Source organism: Chiloscyllium plagiosum, chromosome 5 (assembly GCF_004010195.1).
Source record: "Chiloscyllium plagiosum isolate BGI_BamShark_2017 chromosome 5, ASM401019v2, whole genome shotgun sequence".
Taxonomy (NCBI): domain Eukaryota; kingdom Metazoa; phylum Chordata; class Chondrichthyes; order Orectolobiformes; family Hemiscylliidae; genus Chiloscyllium; species Chiloscyllium plagiosum.
Genome location: NC_057714.1, coordinates 4,311,155 through 4,338,141, shown reverse-complemented (window position 1 = coordinate 4,338,141; position 26,987 = coordinate 4,311,155). Strand labels below are relative to the sequence as shown.

General features: G+C 41.6%; 1 protein-coding gene across 2 annotated transcripts in view; it reads right to left on the bottom strand.

The window, feature by feature from the left end:
* Nucleotides 1–26,987, bottom strand: part of LOC122549671 (RNA-binding motif, single-stranded-interacting protein 3-like) — a 1,362,397-nt gene that overhangs the window by 756,637 nt on the left and 578,773 nt on the right. The window lies entirely within an intron of this gene.

The following is a 26,987-nucleotide window of genomic DNA, read 5'->3' as shown; positions in this document are numbered from 1 at the left end:
GAGGGGGTGTGTGCCTGTTTTCTTTGAAGTTTAAAAGTGCTGAGGGGGAAGTGTGCCCTTTGTCCATCAGGGGCAACCTCCATTAATTTATTATCAGTTTTCCTTCTCTCCTACTCACTTATCCTTCAAAATGTAATCCCTCACTAATAAAGTTGGCAGATCCAGCTCACACAATACCCCTGACTCATCTCACTGCAGGATTCACTGGCTCTCTTCTGCAGGTGGGTTGGCAGCACCCAGTAGTGAGATGTGGTATTGCCAGGTATGCTTGAGATGCCATTGGCCAATTAGATTGACTGACAGGGTAATTGAAAGGACCAGTGGTCCAGTGGGGTGAATGGTAGTTGATCAGATCAAAGTTTTCCTGTTTTTTGTACACAAGACATACCTGGACAATTTTCCACATGGCCAGGTAGATACCAATATTGCAACTGTACTAGAACAACTCAGCTAGGTATGGGCATCATTATGGAGCAGAAGTCTTCAATACTATTGCTGGAACATCAACGAGGCACATGTAGATGTCAGTTTTGAATCTGCAATTGAGAGACAATTGTTATCTCAATGGATATTGGACAAAGGTGGAATACCTGGAGATTCATTGCAAATGAGCCACGGCCTTTGCCAGGGGAAACTCTGACACCATCTTGTGATAACTGGCTCACATGAGCAAGTGAAGAGGTTGTTACAACACAGAGACAGACAAATGAACCGAATCAGTCTTTCTACCTCTGTATTCACAACACAGTAAATTAAAAACCTTCAAAGACCCTTAAAAGTGAGCCCATGGCTCCAAAACACAACCCCAATCAATTCTAGACACCAATTTGCATCTTAAACAAAAGACTTAGCAATTTATTAATGATATAGTAATTTTAGCAGTGTAAACCAAAATACCAAAGTGATCTACTTGGTCTTTACTTTAAACCCAAAAACGTTTGTTTCCAGTGCCAATTCACATAAAATACAGACACACAAACACAGCGAAGGAATGAGTCAAAGAAAATAACAAAAACTGTTCAGATTCCTTGAGGGGTTTTCACAATGTGTTACTCCACAGGCATAGATAATGGTTTCTTGGTTGATGTCAATGAGGGTCACCTTTGCAGTTCACTCAGATAAAGCTTATAACTTAGTTTCCTCTGATGTAAGCTTCCAGGAGCTGCTCATGGGAAATTAGACAGTGAACTTTTAAGCCCTCATGCCGTAACATCAACAGCCAGATTTATTTTCCACAGAAAACATAGGCCAAAACTCAATTCAAACGCTGACCATTCCTATTTCCTCCACAGTGTCAGTATTCATTCAATGCCGACCATCAGCTTGAGCATAATGTTTCCAGACATGCCAGAACCAATTCCCAGATTCTGATCACATTGATAGCCAACTTCCGCTGACTGTTTAATACAATGCTCTTCCCAGTGACAAAGTGTCTGTACAACCTTTTGATCAGGAACCAACCTACTTTCAGGACTCACGAATAAACACAAGCTGTTGCACACAGCCCAAAAGTCATCTTTAGCTCACAGTTCCCAGTTCCCAGCTCCAAACCAAAATTGATAAAAAGAATAAAAATTAAAGTAGAGAGAAATCAGTAAGGGCTCTAACAAGGTGAATGTTGTCTCACATTAGCTTATCTTAATTACTCACTGGCCAAAACCCGACTCTGCTTGGTGATTAACATTCTCCTCTGAGTGCCTGACAGATTGAAGATCTGAACTGGATGTTAGAGCCAAAGCAAAATACTATGAATCTACAATTTTAAAAAAAAAAATAAAGGATATACACACACATCAAGAAGCACTGTGGAGAGGAAAGGTCTCAAAATGTTTCAGACCTGAAACACTGGGAGAAATGTTACAGTGGTGTCCCGGCCCTATCTTCATCAATGACATTTTCTCCATCACAAGATCAGAGACGGGGATATTCTCTGATGACTGCATAATGTTCAGCACCATTTACAGCTCCTCAGATACTGAAGCTGCCCTTATTCATGAGCAGCAACAGATGAACAACATCCAGGCTTGCACTGAGACAGCATTTGTGCCACACAAGTGTCAGGCAATGACCATCTCCAACAACCCAACTCTAACAACATGGAATTCAATGTGCCTTAATGGTTAACAGCATTTATCATCACTGAATCTCCCAAAATGCATATCCTAAGAGTTACCATTGGCGGGAAACACAATTGGACCAGCCACAGTAATACAGTGACTGCAACAGCAGGTCAGAAGCTGGGAATTCTGCGAGAGGTAACTCACCTTTGGACTTTCCAAAGCCTATCCATCATTTACAAGGAACAAGTCAGGAGTGTGATGGAATACTCTTTGCTTACCTGGATACATGCAACACGCAAGAAGATCAATATCATCCAGGACAAAGCAATCCCATCCACCACTTTAAATATTCATTTAAAAGACCAGTGACACACAGTGACAGCAGTGTGCACCATTTACAGGATGCACTACAGCAACTCACCAAGGTTTGTCTGACAGTATCTTCCAAATCCACCATCTCTACAACCTGAAAGGATAGGCACAGCAGGTATATGGGGATACCACTACCTGCAATCTCCCCTCCAAGCCACAACTCAAGAACAAATTAATGTCACCATTCCTTCAGTATCACTGTAACAAATCCCTGAAACTCCTATCCTAACAGCACTATAGGTCCATGTTCACCACAAGGACTGCAATTGTTTAAGAAGACCACTCATCAACACCTTCTCCAGGGTAATTAAGGATGGTCAATAATCACAAACCTAGCCAATGAGACCCACATCCCAGAAAAAAATTCACATCTGAACTCTGTCTTCCTGCCTCCATTGCAATTAGCTTTTAGGTGGGGGGATCCCATGATTGATGCTTCCGTCCTGCTGCTAAATGAGGTCCTTTAGTAATCCTTAATGACCAGTTAAAGACCTCATTCTGGCGCCATTGGGATGAAACCCATTGCAGATTAATCTGTGCCATACGATCCACACAGCAATTCAAACTGTGTGAGCCACCTGTCACCTTATGAGGCCGGTCCCTCAATCAAAAGCAATAAGCGCCTGATCAAGAGGCTAGATATTGGGAAGAAAGGGCCCCCAGTGAGAGCCAATCTCTGTGACCACCTGAACCCATCCACATAACTTACCTGTGGCCTGTGTAATTCTGCAATCCTGAATCACTGGGAGACTGTCTTTCCAACAGAAGCCATTGGTTTATTAGTGGTGTTGCTGGGAACAAGGCAGGACCTCTGGCCCAGGGTCTCAAATCCAAAGGCTTCAACACATTACTGCCTGTTAACTCTGTTTTTCTCTTCGCAGTGCTGTCCAACCAGCATTTCTTCAGCTTAGTGAACCAGATACTAGCTGTAAAGCACCATGACCGACCTGGGTAATCATTTCATGGTGAATTCTGTCAACACCAAACTTATTGACTGATGCCTTTGTTAATTTATTCTGTCAATGGATGTGGGTGGTACTGACAAAGCCTGCATTTCTTGCCCATCTCTAATTGCCATTGAACGGAGAGACTTGTTGGACTAGTCTAGCTTTTTCAGAGTTAAAATTCAATTACATCTTTATGCAGCTGGAGTCAAGGATTGCTGACTTCTTTCCCTCATGAGGTACTGGTGAGCCAAATGAGATATTACAAGACACAATGATTTAGTGTCATGGCCACCATTACTGAATCAAGTTTTCAATTCTAGAATTTATATAATTGAGTTTAAATTCCATGATGGGATTAGAAACCATGTTCCCAGCCTGAATCTTTGGATTTATAATCCTGTGATATTAGCACTACACCAGAATCTCATCAACACACTAGGCATTGCCATAAGGGTACATGTCCCAGTCCCCAGTGGAAACCCCCAAATTAAGTTCCAATCCAGCTCCATTTTTTGAGAAAGATAAGGGATGGAATTCTGAACTGCTAGTCCCAACTAAAACAGGAGGACCCAGGGCTGGTTTAGAAGTTGCTTGAATCTGCATCAGACTTTGCTGTGGCACTTTAACTGAACCATGGCACAAACATATGCCTGGCTTCCCTGACTCATGGGAGAGGGTTGTTGGAATGATGTGCTAAATCTGGCAAAGGAAACTTTTCCAATTAAAAGGGTTGGATGTAAAAGGTATAATTTTTATTGTGCGTTTGTACAGTACTGCAAAGATGTGAACAAATAACAAGCAAGTTTTGGCTGAGGTAAGAGATTGTGAACCATATTTATCAGAACCATATACACCTCTTGAGTGCACTTGATTCCTTCTTCTGTTTGTCACTTAATAAAATGACCAAGGAGAGACAATGGGATTTCTTAACTTTAAGTGTTTTCAACTGTCCCAATTTTATAGACAGAAGGAAAGGCAGGAGGTTTGGAGACCATTTTAGGATTTGTGTGTTCAAAATGAAAAATAAAGAAATGCATTTTGTTAGGGAGCTGGATTAGTATCTCTCCAGTCCTCACTCCAAGACCACTGAAGTATTGGGAATCCTACCCATTGGTATTAGACAGGCAGCATGTATGAGTGCTGGTCCACAGACTGGGTACATGAGAAGGGTTAACAGCACAAAGGGCTGTTTTTGAAGTACCTGACAAATTTATAAATTACAGGCTGATGGATCACCAATGTGGCAAACGCATATAAACTGGGAAAAACCAAAAGAGAGAGCAGCCAAAAGAATAAATCTTCCAATTTGGCTACCTTCACTAGACATCAAAACATCATAAATAACTGTAACAAACATATTTATAATGTATAATGAGCAGACTGAACACACAACAAATCTATCCTCTGTCTGAGAGATTCTGTTACTTCACAATTCCTCTGGGCATACTGGGAAATACTGGGTGAGATGAATCAATTTGCAACTTGCAAGCAGCTTCTTTTATGGAATTTCAGAAATTCTATGTTTATGAACAGGGGTTTCTTTCCCATCTTCACCGTGTCAAGTGTTGAATATAATGCTTTACATTTTCTTAAAATATAAAATTATAATATAAAAGTATAAAACTGGGTCATTGGTAGAAACAACACTGATTGTATTTTTCCTGTTATTTACTCAAGACTTCAGGCACTCAGATAAACTCACCAAATGATCCTGGCATGTTGCACCCAAGAGTACAGCAGTAAATTATATGACCAGTGCCTTCAATAACATCTAAAGTCTTTGTAAATATACAAGGCTGTGATTTAATTTGTGAAATCACATTTTGATTAATATGATGTACAGCTCTCTTTGCTCTTCCCTCTTTCTAAACAAGAAATAGCAATTACATCAAACATTTTATCAACATTTTTTCACAAAACTTTGAAAAATCACATTCAGAATGAGTATGAAACAATTACAGACAAAAATGTCATCCTGAAAACAATTAGTTGATACAAATAAAAAGGTTGGAAAGTAAATGTACTAAAATGAATTTAAAATGGTTCAAAAATTCGATAATCAAAGAATGAGTCTGGAATAGATTGGTGTGCGGAAGTAACTATTGGCTGAACCACTGAAGTCAGGGGAATACAATAAGTAGATATCATAACAAAACCACATGATCAGATTGAAAGGCAACATTCATTAGTCTTTCAATATGAGATGGGGTAGCACTGTACTGCAGCAGGATTCCTGAAAGATCTGTGGTTAGCCAATCAGAGGTTCCTGAATTCCCAGTTTGCCCAGCATAGCGACATTATTTGCAGGGAACCAGATAACAAGATAAAAGCATTCGTGGCACAATTTTGAAAAATATTCAAAATCAAAAAGTATCTAACAAACTGCAAATGAGATGGATTCTACTCTTGAGTGTAATAAGGAAATGCAAACTTTTAATATAGAAACATAGAAGAGAGGAGCCAGAGCAGACCATTTGGCTCTTCTATCCTGCTCCATCTTTAATCATGATCATGGCTGATCATCCAACTCCAAAGCCTAATCCTTCTTCTCCCATAGCCTTTGATCCCATTCGCCCCAAGTGCTATAGCTAGCCACCTCTTGAATACATTCAATGCTTTGGTATCAACTATTTCCTGTCGTAATGAATTCCACAGGCTTATCACTCTTTGGGTGATGAAATGTCTCCTCGTCTCTGTCCAAATGGTCCACCCCGAATCCTCACACTGTGACCCTGGTTCTGGACACACCCACCATCAGGAACATCCTCCTTGCATTACCCTGTCTAGTCCTGTTAGAATTTTATAAGTCTCTATGAGACCCTCTTCACTCACCTGAACTCCAGCATTAACAATCCTAAACTAGTCAATCTCTCCTTGTAGGTTAGTCCCAGCATCCCCAGAATCAGCCTGGTAAATCTTCACTGCACTCCCTCGAGTTAAAGAACGTCCTTCCTCAGAAAAGGAGACCTAAACTGTAGAAAATATTCGGGGTGTGGCCTCATCAGGGCCCTGTAATACTGCAACAACACATTCTTGCTCCTATACTCGGAATCTCTCGCAATGAAGGCCAACATACCATTTGCCTTCTTTACCGCCTGCTGCACCTGCATGCTTACCTTCAGCGACTGGTGAACAAGGACACCCAGGTCCCGCTGCACACTCCCCACTCCTGACAAATACATTCCCTCTCAAATCCGCAAATAAACATCGTTTTGCATTACAAACTGCTTCTGCATGACTATGTGCGTGTATGCACCCAAGGCAAAGTTAATCTCACAATAAGTTTGTGCTCCATGAAGACACTGTGATAAAAAAAAACTTCTATTGTGGGTGCAAAGCAATCACTTTCAATCCAGTCATTGTGCATAAGCAATTAAAAATTAAACTATGTACGTTAAATCCCTGAACCAAACTTACTTTGATGGGCATGTGTTGCAAAGTGAGTTCAAAAACCTGGATTTCGCATTATAAGCATGTAAGCAGGAATCACGCTAAGTTTGGATAAACACAGGTGGCAAGATTTGTTCCACTAAATGCATGACCGCCAATTATAAATCCCAGGAGAAATCCGAATAAGCCACTGCAATTGCTGAAAGGATAGTTAAGTGACTTCGCTTCCTAATATCTCTTTCTTTGGCTCAGTAACCATTGTAGTCTGATTAAGCCTCTGGGAAGTGCCTCTGGATATTTTGCTATGTTGTGTGCACAATATTAAGTGCAAGCTTTTCAGATGAGTACATGTAGCTGAATTGAGCAATCAGTAGGTCACTGAAATCTTTTGGCAGTTTTAGAAAACGATGAGTCGTTAAAACCTGTAGTCAGAAAAGATTGTAAGAAAGAACTGTTTTACAAAAGCTATTTAATGAAGAAAGGACTGTGACTTATTATTTTGTGGAGTTAGATAAAATGTATTTTGTTGTAAATGAGTACATTTACCATGGAAAAGGCTTGTTTATATTCTATTCAGAAGTTTGTTTGATCTCAAACAAAGAAGATGAGGTCTAAGGTGCTGCTTTGCCATTTTAGCACAGTACAGCATGATTGTCCAGTGAAAAACTGTACTTAAATGAAAGCGTTTGTTAATTTTCCTGGAAGCATTCACAAACATATTACAATGCCCCACTGCAAGGATAAATAGAGGTTCGAGGAGTTGGGTACTGATTCATGTAAGTAATTTAAGAAATGTAACAGGCAATAACTATGGGTGGGAAAAGTGATCACATGGAACCATTTTTCTTTAATAGTTAATTGTGTCTACTAAAAACAAAATCTGTTAAGTGAGAATAAGGCTAGAATTGCAATAGCACACTAATCTGCAAATGTTAAGCAAGTTATTTAATTATGCCCACCAATTGTTCAGTTGCAAACCAGTAGAGAAAGATTTCTACGTGATTATTTCAATAAAATCACAGATCAGAGTATAGAGAATGCAATTATAATGTTGCTATTATCAATAAAATTAATTACATTGTATTCTATTGGAGGACAAAACTTGGCAAGTTCATTCTGAAAATGGTTCTAATTGTGTGTGTACATGGATGGCTCTGATGCCATGGACTCAATAATTTTGTTGAAAGAAAATGCACGTTCTATACCTGGAGGGTCCAGCACTGAACACCTATCACCTGTGATTCAATTGACAGCACTATTGCCTCCAAGGCAGAAAGCTGTGGGTTTGAATCCCATTATAGGAGCTGAACATAAAAATCAATTGAAGTGCTTAGTGATGCTGTACTGCCAAAGGTTTTGTCTATTGGACATAAAGTAAAGGCACCATAGTACTGCCAGACCATAGGATTTTAAACCAATGCTTTCTCTGCCCTCCTGGGTTAAAAACAAATCATTTGAATTATCATAGAGTCATAGAGATGTGCAGCAAAGAAACAGACCCTTAGGTCCAACCCATCCATGCCGACCAGATATCCCAACCCCATCTAGTGCCACCTGCCAGCACCCGGCCCATATCCCTCCAAACCCATCCTATTCTTATACCCATCCAAATGCCTCTTAAATGTTTCAATTGTACCAGCCTCCACCACATCCTCTGGCAGCTCATTCCATACACGTACTACCCTCTAAGTGAAGAAGTTGCCTCTTAGGTCTCTTTTATATCTTTCCCCTCTCACTTTAAACCTATGCCCTCTAGTTCTGGACTCCCCGACCTCAGGGAAAAGACTTAGTCTATTTATCCTATTCGTGCCCCTCATGATTTTATAAACCTCTGTAAGGTCACCCCTCGAAGAAGAGCCGCAGAATTATCCTGGGTGATCTAGTCAATATTTTTCTGGTCAGTGTCTGGTTGTGGGAGCTTGCTGTCTGTAAATTAACCATAACTCCATTTCCAAATGGCTTAATTGAACTGTAAATTACATTGGCCATTAGCAGAGCCAAATAAGTTCAAGGGTTTTTTCTCTATTTTCTTCTAAACTGTACAGTTAACCCCTGCAAGAAAGGGGGTTGGATTGAGAGGGATAAAACACCATTATTTTCAGCAGGAGTCGGTAAAGTACAAATATACATGACACAACACTCATCTATCTAGGTAATATGACAGGTTGTTGCATTTACAAAGTCAGAGCAGTGAAAGAAGTGTGAAATATAATCTACAGTGTCCACTCATTTTAGTGAACTACTGAAACATTACATTTTATTGGCCCATTCAATCATCTTGCTAAAAGTGTTCCAGAAATAAATGCTTTCATTTGAGCGTTTTGAAAATACAGCCTCACATACATGCAATTTTCAAACTAATTGCGATTTGGATAACTCTTGAGTTTTTTTGCCTAATCTTATTAAAGCATTGGATCATGAATGGGTAAAGTTCCATGGGTACAGACTGCTCTTTCATTTCTCAGCCAAGTTGTCATTCTTCTTGGATGAGCCAAGACATTGAGTGCCAATGATTGGATTAAATTTAGAAGCATCACAACCGAATTATTCTGGTCTTGTCCTCGGCAAATGTCAACAAAGATTCCTTCTAGTAAGGGTCAGCATTCAGAGCCCATGTCTTACTTTCCCCAGACCAAGGCCTGCTACATCCAACTACAGCAGTGAACCTCTTGGCGAAAGCTCGTGCAGCGCCTTCTGAAAAGCTTGGAAAAACCGATTCTGAGGAGCCTACACTGTCTTTGATCGTTTTGTTCTATTTGCTGATTGCACTGGAGCTCAAATAGACAGACTGTAATAACTACATGACAGTAAAGAAATTTGAGAGAAATTTGACATTTGAGAGAAAGAGGCTCATTCATTTCACTGTAAGTCACTAAAGTGTGCATTAACAGATCAACGTTTATTCAATGATACAGGAACTATTGTGTGCAGAATCTATCAGCTGTACCTCCAGACTGAGTGCAGCTTAAAGACATCACTTTGGCTAGTTATTGCTTTCATATAAAATTACCATATTGCTATGTTTTTAATGAGGAATAATTGTATTATATGGGCAAAGAATTGTGGAGATGATATAGACAGCGAGCAATGGGCATCTAGATTCAACTGACTTGTATAAAAGTATTTCAGGCAGTAGATTATATGGAAACCAGCTACATATCTCTCGCTCTGTATGATTATCTGTACAAATTGATAAGTCAATTACATAAGTGTAGTTATACAAAACATTATCATTATTTTTCGAATTGCTCTAACATTGAATCCACTCCCTCATCCCTCCTTCAACAGCGATATGTCCGGCATGTTTTCCTTTTACTTCAACCTTCCCCAACTCCCATTCCCTTTCACCCCACCAGCATGGTTGGTGGAACACTCAGATGTCCTGAACATTTGCTGTCCCTCCCAGAACAGGGTTTCTCTTTGAAACAGCTCCACAGAAGTCACCAAGTCACCTTTTATTTACATGTGAGGAGTCTTTGACACTGATCCAGCTCCCTCAGAGCCAGCGCTCAGAGTGAACAGGATGTTTGATACTCCTTTTCTTGTCTGTCAGCCAGGGCTCCCTGATTGGATCAGATTAACAACCCCAATCAGGGAACTCACATTCTGAGGTCCAGTTGGCTGACCTCATTACAATTGCTATGTCCTTCTCCTCAGTTTCTATCCCATTAGCCTCTACATTCAAAGGATCAACCTCTGCCATTTCTGCCAAGACCAGCAGGAGGTCACAACAAACATAGCTTTCTATACTTTCCCTTTTCAGTATTCTGCAGGATAATTCCATCCACAATGCTTTGGTCCAAACCTCTGTCACTCTTAACATTTTTCACCTCCTTCCTCCCACCCCCCCTCCCCAAAACTCAACTCCATTGTATCTTCACATTCAATCAGAGAAGCTGCAACAGTTTGGATTTTACCTCCTCACTCATTACTGTCTAAGGCCACAAACACACCTTCCAGGTGAAGCAGTGTTCACTTGTATTTCCTTCAGTCTAGTCTGCTATATTTGTTGCTCACAATGCAGTCTCCTTTCCATTGGCAAGACCAAACACAGACTGGGTGATGCTTTGCAAAATACCTCCACTCTGTTTGTAGGAATGGCCCTGACTTTCCAATTCCTTGCCATTTCAGCTTGGTCTCATGCCAATATTTCTTGGTCCCAGGCCTGTCTTCACCTATCTCCACACCCACCCTGCCTCCTTCATCCCCTTTATCTGCAGCACCCTCCGCACCCACCCCCAGTCCTGAAGAAGGGTTACATCCAAAACATTGTCTTCTCTACCTCCTGATGCTACCTGGCTTGCTGTGTCCTTCCAGCCTCCTGCCTGACTGCTGTAGTGTTCCAGCAAAACCCAAATGAAAGCTGGAGGAACAACACCTCATTTTTCACTTTGGCACTACACAGCCTTTAGGCCTCAACATTAACTTCAACAAACTCTATGTCTTGTTTGAATAGGTTTGCTCTTAAAAGAGCTGATTCATCTTCTGCTGTTCACACCTATTCTGAACGTATATTCCCCCTCTACCACAGTTAGCACTCCTTTGTTTTATGCTCTGGGGTCCACCACCTTAATCAATAGCATGAAATCCATGATTGTTCAGCTCCTTTCAGTTTTGGAAAAGAGGCATTTGAACTGGAATCATTAAACTCTGTGGGTCTCTCCACAGGCACTGCCAGACCTGCTGAATTTCTCCAGCATCTTCTGTTTTTATTTCAGTTTTAAGCATCCATGGTACTTTCCTTTTATTTGAGTAGTTAACTCAAGCAACCAGCAAAATTACTTGTTCATTTGCCAGCGTTGCTTATGTCGTTCAGAGTTCCACTTGGGACATTAAAATTGGTTCCAGTACATCTAAAGCAGTGATGAATAATTGAGAAAACTCTCTGCCCCTGACTATTAACCAACAACCACCTCCTAGAAGTGGGTGTGGATAACAGACGAGACCAGAACTGGCTTAGCATTGATGTTTCCATGTACTAACAGTCTGACAAATTCACTCCTCAGTTCAAGCATAACAACTGCTCACTTGAGTGCATCATTGAAGGGCAACTGGTGCACGTGAATCATATCCCAGCAAGAGCTTTGGGAAAAGGAGATATTGAGAGGAGGAGTTGAGGAGAGGATGGAAAAAAAACACTTAAAATGATTACCCTTCTATTGAGATGAATCAGAGAGTTATGGAGTTCTACAGCATGGAGTCAGGTCCTTTGGCCCAAACTAGTCCATGCTGACCAAAATGTCCATCCATGCTAACCCCATTTCCCTGCAATTGGCCCATATCCTTCTATTCCTTTCCTATCCATTTATTTGTACAAATGCCTTTTAAATGTTGTTATTGAACCTGCCTCAACCACTTCTGCTGAGAGCACATTCCATATGTGTACCACCTTCTTTTTTCTCAGAGAAACCGGGGGGAATTTTTTTTTTTTTTTAATTTTAACCCCCACACTACCACCTAAGTGCGGTAGTGCTTATTTTTTCCCCCAGCACCCATGGTGTGTGTGCCCATATCCTTCTATTCCTTTCCTATCCATTTATTTGTACAAATGCCTTTTAAATGTTGTTATTGAACCTGCCTCAACCACTTCTGCTGAGAGCACATTCCATATGTGTACCACCTTCTATGTAAAAAAGTTGCCCCTCAGGTTCCCTTTTATTTTTTCCCCTCTAACCTTAAACTGATGCCCTCGATTCCCCAATCCTGGGAAAAAGACTGAGTGCATTCACCTCATCCATGCCTTTCATGATCTTATACACCTCTATAAGGATCCCCCCCTCAGTCTCCTACTTCTCTAAAGAAAAAAGTCCTAGCTTGTCCAACCTCTCCCTGTAACTCAGACCTCTAAGTCCAGGCAACAACCTTGTAATTTATTTCTGCACTCTTTCCAGTTGAGTAACTTCCTTTGTGAGTGTGGAAGACAATCCAGCTCTAAAGAAGTCTCTAATCCTATCTCTTTCCACAAATGCTGCCGAACATGGAGCTGGTCCAGCATTCTCTGCACTTGTTATATGAGTATTTATGTTTGGGTATTCTTAAGCTAAAAGCCTTCACCTGTTGATTAGACTGGTGTTGCCCATACCTGTTTATATTTGGACAATTCTGGACATTTGGCTTAATATTATTCAGGTTAAGTTCTCTTCTTGCCCACCCCATTTCTTCTGGGCCCACCTAAATCATATATCAACTGTGTCTCAGACAGGAGGAAAACACATTGTTAAAGGGCCTTCTGGGAATAATTACTTGCTGATTTCTTAACCTTCTTGCTGGAATAGTATTTGGCTTGATTAAGCGCATCCAAATAATGACAAGGCTGTGACTGGAAATTCAGTCGCGTGAGAAGGGAAATCAATCAGCAGTACACATCGCTCCTCGTCACTCAATCAGGTGGAATTCTTTTCACACTCAGACATGGGACTTGCCAGTGAAGGGGCTTAAAGCCCTTCTAACAGGCACTGTGCTTGGTTCTCATTATTACTTCCTGGAAGATACAAATGGCAGCGAAACACCACAAATGGAGTTCTGAGCAACGAGAAGGCTAATGAGAATTCAGATTTTAGATTCCATCATCTCAGCAACTAAGTGTGACTGCACAGTTTATTTTGATCAAGTCACTTGGCTATACAACAGCAATTTACAAGACATCTGGTTCACAGTGAAAAGCATCCTGCCAGTCTGCATGCTTCAAAGCACATTGTGTACACAGGGAATTAAAATATTTTAACAGTGAGGTTACATGAAAAGAAGGGTTTTACAAAACAAACAAAGCAAAGAAAAGGAGAAAATGATTTAAACATGCACAGTTGACTCAAAGAGGTGACAGTGAAAGTAGATCAGTTAAGCAGACTGGTGTGAAAATCCTTGACCAGTTTTGAATGGCTTGTTATTCATGAATGATTATAAAAACAGCTTTAAGAATGCATACTGATCTGAATTGACTGCATTTCATTTCTGCTTCAAAAAAAACAGGCCTAGAGGACAGACTTGAAAGCTATTGAAGCAATTCATCACTGCTCTCACACCTTAGAAGTGAACAGAGCATGCAGCATTGAATTATTGTACGATTTCATTAATATGTTTGACTGAATCTTTCAGCACCTTACATTTTATTCAAGTTACTTCCTCCTGTTATCACAAAATTTGAAGAAATTGGTGTGTGTGTGACCAAGCACAATTGCAGGCAAAGTGGAGCTCAAAAGATGAAAATTTCACCACGCTACTGAGATGGGTGAGGAGGCGGGATGGTAGCAGGAAGAATGTGAGGGAATCCCGACATGTTCCCACTGCTGCAGGATATTGTGAGAGGTGGGAATGGTCGCAGTTCAGCCTCATGCTGACCAGAACCAAGCATCCAATGAACAATGATAATTAAGAGGCCTTTAGTAGCCATTTAACAACTCCAGTGGAAATTTATCAGTTTTCAAATTATGATTTTCCCTAGTCTGCACCTAAATAGATTGAAACCCAACTTCAGTGGCAAAATAGATGGTGTGCTTGGTCAGGCACATGGAAGCTCTAAATGTAATGGAAGAACTGTCATTAATAGATGTACCATCTTTCAGGAGCTCACCTTATAGGTTAGTGAGTCATGCGCATTCCTAATTCCATTTAAAGACAGCACGTGCCTCTTAAAGGGGCAGGAAATTAGATAACTAAATGAACATTGTAGACAACATTGTCGCCTTTCCTGGTTTCCAGATGCTGAGTTGGAAATATGAGTGAAGGAAGCCAGCAGGAGGATGGAAACTCTCTTTCTAACAGTTGGTCGGAGTATATCCTAACAACTTGCCTGGCGCAAGTACACAGAGATGGTAGAGAATGTGAGTGCCAAAAGCATCACCCAACATGGCTGGAAGGTCAGTGCCCTCACAATGCTCATCTTGATAAGCATCCTCACTCATACCTCTCCCCATTTTCCCTGCAATAACCTGTCACCCAGAACCCACAAACTTCCTCTTTCCTGATTTCCAAAATCCACTCACTTCTACAGTACTCGGCACTTGCTACTGTCTTAGTCATTATTTCCCCAAATTCTGCACATTCCCCTGCTATCTTTCACACAGCAGCAACAGTAATAATCCATTTCTCTACTCATCTCGCTGCTTTTAAAACTGACACACACTTTTCTTTGTGCAGCAATATTCACAAACAATAGGAGGGAGTGAGCAAAGGGAGACACATTTCATTTGAGTACTCTTCCCACAGGTATTGCATGATGGACTTCTTGGGCAAGGAGCCTGCCAGCTAGTGCATGGTTTTAAGTATTCTTTCCCTCACTTCCTCCTTACTTAAGCCTTGCCTGACACAAGAGGCTTTCATAAAAACATAAGAAATAGGAGCAGGAGTAGGCATACGGCCATTCGAGCCTGCTCCACCATTCAATAAGATCACGGCTGTTCCTTTTGTGGACTCAGCTCCACTTACCTGCCGCTCACCATAACTCTTAATTCCTTTGCTGTTCGAAAACTGATCTAGCTTTGCCTTAAAACATTCAACAGGGTAGCCTCAACTGCTTCACTTTCATTAACCACTTATCCTTACAGTGTGGAAACAGGCTATTGGGCCCAACAGGTCCACACCAACCCTCCAAACACCATCCCCCTACCCTATAATCCTGCATTTCCCATGGCTAATGCACCTACCCTACACATCACTGAACACGATGGGGAATTTAGCAAGGCCAATTCACCTAACTTGAACAGCTTTGGACTGTGGGAGGAATCCCAGGCACCCAGTGGAAACCCACGCTGACACGGGAAGAATGTGCAAACTCCCCACAGTCACCCGAGGTTGGGATCGAACCTGCATTCCTGGTGCGGTGAAGCAGCAGTGCTAACCACTGAGCCACCATGCCTCTGACTCTGGTGTGAACATGTCTAATGACAAGCCTCGTTTCTTTCTTCCAGTTCAGGCCTGTAGGCCACACACAGCCTTGAAGTAGCAGAAGCAGTCAAAGGGGAGGCACAGACGTTAGACATGCAGACACCATGTCAGAGACTGACATCTCTTATAATTCCCAGAGTAGGCTGGAGCATGGACGTTATGTAGAAATTCATGCAGCATTAATGCACAGGAGTGAGGATTTGAGGTTGGGCTGGCCAGGAAATAATCAGCAAAAAAAAGCTTGCAGCATAGCCCCTCTGTTGGAAGCCCAGGATAAGTCATTGATACCACACCATAGGTACAATTGATGGTAGTATATGGGGAAAATAAGTGGCTCGGTCTTTCTGTCATGAAGCAATGTCGCAAAGTCTGGAAGACTCCTAATCCAAACTGCACTTGTTTCTTGGAGGTGGCCAGAGATGTTTATCAGTTTCCAGTCAAGAAGGAGAGAGGCTGCAGCCACCAAAGAACCCCATATTGATTGCAATGTTCTCAATGAATTGACCTCCATGTTCACACTGACAAGGAATCTGGCAAACAATTCGACCTTTCATTTTGGCTTGGCTCCAGCCCCACATGCCCAGTGACTCACCAGATGCTGGTCCGCACTATATTCAGCTCTTGTAAGGTGGTGGATATGATGCCAGTCAAGCAGACTGCCTTGACCTGGTTGATGTCAAGCTTCTTGAGTGTTGTTGGTGCTGCAGTCATCCAGGCAAGTGGGGAGTATTCAATTATATGCCTGACTTGTGCCTTATAGATGGTGGACAGACTTTGGGAAGTCAGGAGGTGAGTTACCTGCCACAGAATGCAGAGCCTTTGGCCTGCTCTGGTGGCCATCGTATTTATGAAGCTAGTCCAGTTCAGTTTAAGGACAATGATACCCCCAGGATAATGGTAACGAGGGACACAAAATTAAACATTAACGATGTTAGGTACTCCCTTGTTGGAGATGGTCATTGCCTGGCACTTACCACTTGTCAGCTCCAAGCCTGGATGTTGTCCAGATCTTACAACATTTGAACATGGACTGCTCCAGTATCTGAGGAGTCATGAATGGTGCTGAACGTTGTGCAATCATTGGCGAACATCCCCACTTCTGACCTTCTGACGGAGCGAAGGCGATTGATGAAGTAACTGAAGATGGTTGGGGTAGCACACCAGCCTGAGGAGCCACCTGCAGAGATGTTCTGGAGCTGAGATGATGAGATATACCTTTGATTTAGGTGTGACACCAACCAGCAGAGATTCACATTGACTCCACTTTCTGAGATAGTCTTGATGTCAAGGGCAGTCAGTCTCACCTCACATGCAAAGTTCGCCTCTTTTTTATTTGCTTAGACTAAATCTCTGATGAGGTCAGGAACTGAGTAGACTCTGCAGTTCCCAAGCTGAGTTACAGTCAGCAGGTTATTCTTTTGCAAGTGCTGCTTGATGGCATTGAGTATGACCCCATCCATCAACTTGCTGAGGATGAAGAGTAAACTGATAAGGCTCTAATTGGCTAGGTTAGAATCATTCTGCCTTTTTTGTGCACAGGATATACCTGGGCAATTTTCCACATGGTCAGGTAAATGTTACTGTAGAAGTGGAACAGCTCAGCGAGCGATTTCTGGGGCTCAGGTCTTCAGTATGTAATGCGGAAATGTTGTCAGGGCACACAGCCTTTGCAGTAACCAATAACTTCAGTTGTTTCTTGATATTATATGGAATTAATTGAATTGGTTTCAGGGTGGTAATGTGATGGTTGGAACCTGAGGAAGAAGCCAAGATAGATCCATCATTGAGCATTTCTGGCTGATGATCCTTGCGAAGGGTTTAGCCTTGTCTTTGACCTGATGTACTGCACCTCCCACCAATATCACACCCACCCTACCACCCCACTGCCCTATCTGTTGTTGAGATTTGTGGAGTCTCCTCCTCCTGTTCAATGTTTAATTGTCCACCACCATTCATGACTGGATATGACAGGACTGCAGAGTTTAGGGCTAATCCATTGGCATGGAATTACTTCATCCTGTCTACTGCAACTCATTTAGCTTTAAGCATTCAAATAATCCTGTGTTGTCGCTTCATCATGTTGGCATCTTATTTTTAGACATGCTAGATGCTGCTCCTGACATACTATCGGCATCCTTTATTGAACTAAAAACAGGAGGGAGGGTGAGGGGAGAGCAGGGGAGGTGCGGGGGTGGGGGGTGGAATGTGGAGTCAGTTCCAAAGAAGGGATTCATAGAATTACAAAACAACGCTAAATGGCATCAGAGCAGGGCAGCTACTTTGGTCATGGTATTGTACGCCTCCTGTGCAGCTGTAACCTTGTATGCCTCACTCTGTCTAAACAATCCATGATCTGTACATCCTTGTATGCTATGATCTGCCTGTACTGTTCACAAAACAAAACTTTTTGCCGTACTTAGGTACATATGACAACAAAAAACATCAAACTAAATCAAATATTCAGAGTTGGATTGGAGGGTATAGATTGTACAAATATACAAAAAAATCCCCAGCAAATAAGGTCATGGGAGAACAATAACAGAAGATCAAAATCAATGAGTCTTTACTTAAACATGTGTAGTGTTTGGAACTAATTTAACAAATTAAAGATACAAACAGAGATTAATTGGTAAGTGTTATACCCTTTATGGAGACATGATTACAAGGGGGAATCAAAGCTGGGAACCAAATGTTTTGGGCTATGTAACTTAGACTCATAAAGTCATAGAGATGTAGAGCACGGAAACAGACCCTTCAAATGTCCTATACAGCTGCAACATAACCTCTAACTCCTGTGCTCAATACTCTGACCAATAAAGGAAAGCATACTAAACGCCTTCTTCACTATCCTATCTACCTGCGACTCCACTTTCAAGGAGCTATGAACCTGCACTCCAAGGTCTCTTTGTTCAGCAACACTCCCTAGGACCTTACCATTAAGTGTATAAGTCCTGCTAAGATTTGCTTTCCCAAAATGCAACACCTCACATTTATCTAAATTAAACTCCATCTGCCACTTCTCAGCCCATTGGTCCATCTGTTCTCCCTGTATTCCATGAGATCTAACCTTGCTAATCAGTCTCCCATGGGGAACCTTGTCGAACACCTTACTGAAGTCCATACAGATCACATCTACTGCTCTGCCCTCATCAATCCTCTTTGTTACTTCTTCAAAAAACTCAATTAAATTTGTGAGACATGATTTATTGAAAGGGTAGCGCGGAAGGAAAGGTTGGTGGGGTAGCTTTTTTTGTACAGGATGGAATAAGTATGATAGCAAGCAATGGTCATGGATTGTAAGATATAGTCCAAAGGCGTACAGGCAACAAACCACCAGGAAAGAAGATATTGATGGGTGTAGTCTATGGAGTACATTAATCATAGGCGACTTTAGTCTACATGAAGATTAGAAAAATCAAATTGGCTCTATGAGCCATGAGGAGTAACTCATAGAGAGCATTTGGGACAGTTTCTTGGAACAACATATTGTAGATCTAACCAGGGATCAGGCTATTTTGGATCTGGCAGTGTGTAATGAGGCAGGTTTAATAAACGATCTCAGAGTAAAAAATGCTGAGGAATGGTGACAAAAACATGGTAGAATGTAGTGTGCAGTTTGAGAGTGAGATAATTAGGTCAGAGAACTTGTGCTCAATTTAACTCTGGGCAATTATGAAACGAGAGGGCAGTTAATGAACAATGGCAAATGTTAAAGAAAACAGTCCACGATTCATGATAAATATACATTGCAGTTATGAAGAAAGACTGTAGTAAGTGGATAAACAAACTGTGGTTAAATCAAGGATATGATATATTGTAACAAATTAAAAGAAAAAGCAGCTAATGTGGCAAAGAATCATGGTATACCAGAGAGTTTGGAAAGTTTTGAAAACCAATAAAAGATAACCACATGAGAAAGTAAAATTTGAGGCTAAGGTAGCAAGTAATATAAAAAATACACAGTAAGAGGTTTTTTGAATTGATGAAAAGTGAGAGGCAAAAGTGAATGTTGACCCAGTAGAGAATGAGTCTGGGGAAATAATAACGGGAACCCAGGAAGTGATGGAGGAATTGAATGAGTACTTTATTGTCGTGTACATGGTAGAAAACACTTCCAGGAGAAAGTGAGGTCTGCAGATGCTGGAGATCAAAGTTGAAACTTTATTGCTGGAACAGCACAGCAGGTCAGGCAGCATCCAGGGAACAGGAGATTCGACGTTTCGGGCACAGGCACTTCCAGCATTGCAAAACTACTAAATATGTAATGGGAAAAAGAGGGAGAAGAAATAAATACAGTAATTACCACTAGAAAAAAAGTTCCAGTAAAACTAACGAGGGTAAAGACTGGTAAGGCTCTTGGACCAAATGGGTTGCATCCAAGGAGATGAAATGAAGTAACTACAGAGACAGTGGGTGCACCTGATAGTAATCTTCAAAGAATCCTTCGATTCTGCGAAAGTCTCAGATGATTGGAAAGCTGCCAAAGTAACATGGTTATATAAAAGTGGAGCCATAGAACAGGTAGCTATAGATGGCAACCTTACAATCTGTCATTGAGAAACGGTTAGAGTCTGTTACAAATGATGTAACAGCAGGGCATTTAGAAATGCATAGTTCAGTCAAGCACAGTCAACAGAGATTAATGAAAGGAAAATCCTGCCTTTCAAATTCAGTAGAATTTCTTGAGGTGGTAACGGTCCTCAATAAGTTACGATGCAGAAGGTTACTTAATAAAATAAGAACCCATGATGCTGAGGGTTATGTATTAGCTGGATAGAGGATACACAACATAATAGAAGACAGATCATTAGTAGAAATGAAACATTTTCAGGAGAGCAACCTGTAACTGGTTGAGTGCTGCAGGGATCAGTGCTGGGGCCACAATTATTTGTAATACACATGTTGAGGATGACTGAAGTGAATGGATTACCATCATGCTAATGGACAAACACAAAAAAAGATACAAAGGCAAGTGGTTAAGATGAGAGAAAACATCTTCAGGAGGATACATACATGGTTTAGTGAATGTGCAAAAACTTGGTTGATGGAATATAATGTGGGAAAATGTGATGTTCTGGCCTTCAAAAGGAAGAAAAGGACATGAACATTCTTTAAATGGACATGAACATTCTTTAAATGGAGAAAGAGTGCAGAAAGTCGCAGCACAAAGTGATTTGAGTTCCTCATGCATGAATCATGAAAAGCTACCAAACACATTCAGCAGGAATAGGGAAGGCCAAGTGCAGTTTTGGCTTTTATTTCAAAGGGGAGGGTATATAAAACAAGGGAGGCCTTTTAAAAGTATACAAGGTTCTAGTCAGACGACACCTAGAATACCCTGAACAACTTTGATTTTTAACTCTGAACAACTTTGGTTCACTTCTTGAAGGAAAGATATATTGGCATTGGAGGCAATTCAGAGAAGTGCAGTCTGTCCAGTTTCATCCTTTTTATTAGACTTTGTAATGGTTTGATACAACTGAGTGACTTACTTGGTCATTTCAGAGAGTAGTTAAGATTAAACATATAGCTGTGGGTCTGGAGTCACAATTACGTCAGACCAGGTAAGGACGGCAGATTTCCTTCTTCCAGGGACATTAGTTATCCAGATAGGATTTTCCGACAAGTGATGTTGAACATACAGTCTCCATTAATTCCAGATTTTATTGAACTCAGATTTCATCATCTACCATGGTGGGACTCGAACCCATGTCCTCAGAATATTAGACATTATCGCTTTGCCTAAATATAAACTGTGATGATAACTGAAAATTCAGAATTCTTGCATTTGTCCTCATTTGTGCAGCAATGCGTCTCTCTTATCAGAAACATTAAAAGTGCTGTACTGTCACATGACTGCTTAATGGGTAAAAAAATGTTCAGACATAGGATTATTGCCACATGTTTGTCAAAATTAAGGAGTTGCACTGGCAGAAATTCCATGGAAATTGGGGTCAACGTGCAGTTCTTCTTTTGAATTATGCCCAGAAATAACAACCTCTCTGAACAGTTCTCTGTGTTTTTTCATTAGGTTGTACGCTGAATAAACCAGTACCACAATTGATCCTGGTTCAAAATTGATGTTCTCATTAGTGTAGTAGCCATTAACTCTCTCTATATACAATCTTCTCAAATATTCAAACACATTAGTTGATGGATGCACACTTAGTCATTGTACCTCAGAGATTTTCAACCACCTCGATATGTCTGCAGGGTAGGCTGGCAATATTCAAATAAGGACAATTCCCTTCTTCTACTCATTTCCCCACAAGGTGACAAAAAAGCCAGAAGTTGTCAATAAAGCTGTCACGCAATTTTCTTTTACTTTAAAAAGATAGCATAAAAATGCTGTATTGCTTTGGTTTTCAAATGATCCTGCAAAAGGTCTGGGAACAATTACTGGGCCAAGTTTCACTTCCCTGGGTTTTTAGATGCAGAAACAGTTAATATATGAGACGCTGTTTCTCCAGCCATCCCTCCCCATTCTAAATCCCACAGAGGTAAAGAAGTGTAAAACAGAATTAGAAGGTAGTGCACCTTCGCCCAAAATTGGTAGGGTTGGGGGGGGGGGGGGGGGTGGAGGTATGGTGGGCAGTTGGGGAGGAACGATGAGGAAATGCCAATGACTGTCGTGGCATATGGGGTTAATAGCTGTTATGCTAATAGCTAGAGTGCGTCATCAGTGACGTCAAAATATCATCAAGTCATGTGGAACTGGGATTTCTGGGAGGAAGATTTGAATGGAATCCTATTGAATTAGGTCACTGTAATGAACAATAATTGTTCAAGAATTTGCACTAATATGTTTCCACACCTCACCTGCAAAAACACCAAGGACCCAGTCATGATATTATACAATTGCATAATTACCATTCCTAAATTGATTGCATTTTCAGTATGTTGGGCATACGCATTGACATGGTAATTTGGAGGTTCACAGTCTGTCAGTATGAGCTCTCCTTCAGGCTGTGCTTTAACACTCAACTGCCTTCTTTAATGGGAGGAGGCTGAGGACAAGAATTCCTGGCAATCTCTGGGAGTCTTGTCGCATGCACAGACAGAAGCCGACAGAGCATGCTTGGGTCCATATTCCCAGCTAACAACACAATGTGTTTTTACAAGGAACTCACGGGACACATTCAGATGCAGAGAAGCAAGGTTCTAAAATAGCAGACTCAGACCATTAGGTCTCAAAGGAGTTCTTGGAACTCTAGTGGAGGCTTTGAAGAATCTCTGGGAACCATTGATAATTCACTCTCGTTAGGAATGGAGATGAAGGAAGCCCACAAAGCAGGATTTGCTTGGTACTGCTGAAAAATGTGAGAGCTCTGAGAAACTGGGATAGTGCCAGCTGAATGAAGTTAGCTGTCTGTGAGAGAACTGGAATGGTGTCCATGAACAGATGTTTGGGTGCAATCTTAGGAATCAGATGGAACACAAAATCGGGGAAAAGTTTAAATAATGAATTATTGATGCTGTTCAAAATAAAGCAATTTTTGAAGGAATTTCAAAGCTAAATCTTCAACAATGATCAGTTAGAGTCCCTTTTAAAAGGCAGCAATGTTTTAATGAGATTTGGTAAGCCACTGTGTCACCACCATTTGCGTGGGTTGTTGAGAAATCTATGGGTTCACTCTTGACCATATCTGCCATTTAATGTCCAGTGTGTGGTGTTTGTTTGACAACAGTTTATCTGTCACCTGTGCTGACCTCAAGTTAATTTGGGATATGTTTTGTAGGATATGTTTTGATATTCTAACTTTGTATTGCAAAGAGTTTTCTCTCAAAGAAATGGAACCTTTTTGTCTTACTCTCTTTGAAGGTACCTGGGATCTCAGATGTCATCTACTTCCAACAAAAAAAAACACTACTGGCCTCTAGCTAGATCATAACATAAATTTGGCAGTCATGTCATAGATCATAAAAAAATCCTCTCAAATCTGACAAACGCAGAAGTCAGCAATTTTAATTTTCTCACTCTTGGAAAGTCCATGTAAATTTACGTCTTGTTCGACCAGGTGAAATTGGGCTTGTAACAGTCATGTGATTAACAAAATGTGATGGACAACAAAAATGGCTCTGAAAGAATAATGTTACACTTGTGGAGCGCTGTGAAATGATTAATTAAAAGATGTCTTCAGCTGATGACCTTGCTACTGCTCCACCCTGTGAGTGTTCAGTAAACAACCTTTCGCTTATCTCGACACAGAGATAGAGGTAAACCTTCCACCAGAGAAATTACTGAACCCCTTAACACGGCCCTGAGGGACCAGCACCCTCCCTTCAATATTGACTGCAAATTCTGGCTCCTAATGAAAACATTTGACCTCTGAAACCCCACCACACCAAATAGAAACAAAAATAAATTGCATTTTTTTATTGGATTTACCTCCCAGAATGATATTTGAGGCTAGTGGAGTTTGCTTTCCAAGTTCCTGTACACTGTCCCGTAGAATCAATAGTTAAGGTCGTATTTGAAAATGGTTTTTAAGTTGTTAAGCAAATAGTTAATCATGGAATTGATGAGCATTGATATTTTTTAATATCACACATGAGCCAAGCACCATTGGAAGCACACTGGACATATACTGGAAGGATGCTGGGGCACACATGCAGAAGTTATAACACAACAGCATGCATGAGTCACTGGCATCAGGACTTACTGCAGAAATTCTCATAATCTTCACTCATAACTTCAGCGAAAACTGACAGGAATCCTAGAAAACTACTATAAATGGCTGCTTGCACTAATTGTTAGGGTCACCATTGTAAATCAGGAAAATCCTTGGAAATATGACTTCAGGATTGTGGGTTATGTTTGGGGACTGCTGCATGAAATGTCTACAAATGGTTGATCTTTTTCTGTCGCTAGTGCAATTGACAGGTGATGTTTTGAGGAGCAAGTGAGGTCTGCAGATGCTGGAGATCAGAGCTGAAAATGTGTTGCTGGAAAAGCGCAGCAGGTCAGGCAGCATCCAGGGAACAGGAGAATCGAAGTTTTGGGCATAAGCCCTCCTTCAGGAATGAGGAAAGTGTGTCCAGCAGGCTAAGATAAAAGGTAGGGAGGAGGGACTTGGTGGAGGGGCGTCGGAAATGCGATACCTCGGTGGAGTGGGGGGGGGAGTTGAAATGCTGTGCCACAGGTTGGTTGGGTTGGTTCGTCCGGGTGGCCCAGAGGTGCTCTCTGAATCGCTCCGCAAGTAGGGGGCCTGTCTCCCCAATATAGAGGAGGCCACACCGGCTGCAGCGGATGCAGTAGATGATGTGGGTGGAGGTGCAGGTGAATCTGTGGCGGATATGGAAGTTTCCCTTGGGGCCTTGGAGAGAAGTGAGGGGGGAGGTGTGGGCGCAAGTGTTGCACCTCCTGCGGTTGCAAGGGAAGGTGCCGGGAGTGGAGGTTGGGTCGGTAGCTGGTGTGGATCTGACAAGGGAGTGGCGGAGGGAGTGGTCTGTACGGAAGGCTGGTAGGGGAGGGGAGGGAAATATATCCTTGGTGCTGGGGTCTGTTTGGAGGTGGCGGAAGTGACGGCGGATGATGCGCTGTACATGGAGATTGGTGGGATGGTAGGTGAGGACCAGTGGGGTTCTGTCCTGGTGGCGGTTGGAGGGGTGGGGCTCAAGGGCGGAGGAGCGGGAAGTGGAAGAGATGCGGTGGAGGGCATCGTCGACCACGTCGGGGGGGAAATTGCGGTCCTTGAAGAAGGAGGCCATCTGGGTTGTACCTGCTGCGCTTTTCCAGCAACACATTTTCAGGTGATGTTTTGAATCTGTCAGCTGCTACAAGCACAGATACAGCATAATTTATCATTGGATCAGATTAAGAAGTAATAATAATAATTGAAAAAAGTTGAGCTTGGACAGCTGTAACCCTACCCCAGTTTCAGAACTCAGTTAAACATTCCTACATACTCAGAACATTGTTTGAAAATTTTCGTTAGTCAGCAATGTTCAATTGGCTGCTGCATCCATTAAATCACTTATAAATAATCTTTCTGCTCTATATAAAACCAATCATTACGCTAAGCCTGAATACAGGCAGTCAGGCAGCTCCACACACAGATCAATGGAAAACGGGATCCTGCATTATTTTCCTTAATTCTGATATTTGTTTGAAAGCCTGGCAAGTTGAACAAAGAAAGATGGACTGAGGACCAAAAACCATACTCCTCCTATGTAGCCTCTTGTGTTGCGTTAGGCAGTGACATTGACTAAAGTCAGGGTTTAGATTACTCCACACTTGCGATGTCAATATATAAAGGCAAGGCCCTCAAATATCCTCCAACAGTGGTATCAATTTATAAGTTGTGTATGGAAACTAACCATCCTGCCATTTTGAAATGTCATCAGTATCTGGTGCAAACAGTAAGTGTGACTTTGATACTTCCATCCATCTTCACCAGAGAGCTGGGATGGCCCTCTTTAGCTCTTGATAAGGTAAGTAAAATACATATTCATGGGCTGAAAAACTAGGCTGGTTACTAAGTATAGCACACCGTAGGTCAAAAGAAAGTTCAATTAATATGCTGAAGAAAGCAAAAATATGATTTTTGGTGCTGATAGTGTGACACTGTCTGATACATAAAGTAGGTTTACACATCCCAACCCAGTACTTGCCAATTGGAATACGACATTGACACTGGGAGGAGCTCACAGATGGATTTGCAGTGTTAAGCCATTTGGTATCATATTAACCTGTTATTATGGGCAGAATATTCCCAGCGCCTGAATGTCATGGGCCTGGGATAGAAAATTATGAGAATCACACTCGATCAACAGTGAGGAGCTTCCACTGTCAAGAGAAAAACATCTTCTTGTCCAACTAAGTGTTGAACCGTGAGATGAGAATTTCACTCATGACTGGCAAGAGGCCTGTTTGCATTGTTAATTTATTCCAGCTCACTGATTTGTGGTTTCCCATTCTTTCACCAGACAGAAAGTAGACGGCAACAATTCTGGACAGGAAAGACAGTGGTAACCTGGTGACTACAGTTCATTGCTTGGAAATCCAGTAGTCCGCAGTATCTTAGGGCATGCACCATGAGTTGTGACTCCAGCTTCTCTAAGGTAAAGAAGTGTGCCAATTATCATCAGCCTGGCATGCCCAGGGCAAGGGTGGTGGTGGAGGGTTGTTTTTCAGACTGTAGGCCTGTGACCAGTGGAGTGCCACAAGGATCGGTGCTGGGCCCTCTACTTTTTGTCATTTACATAAATGATTTGGATGCGAGCATAAGAGGTACAGTTAGTAAGTTTGCAGATGACACCAAAATTGGAGGTGTAGTGGACAGCGAAGAAGGTTACCTCAGATTACAACAGGATCTTGACCAGATGGGCCAAT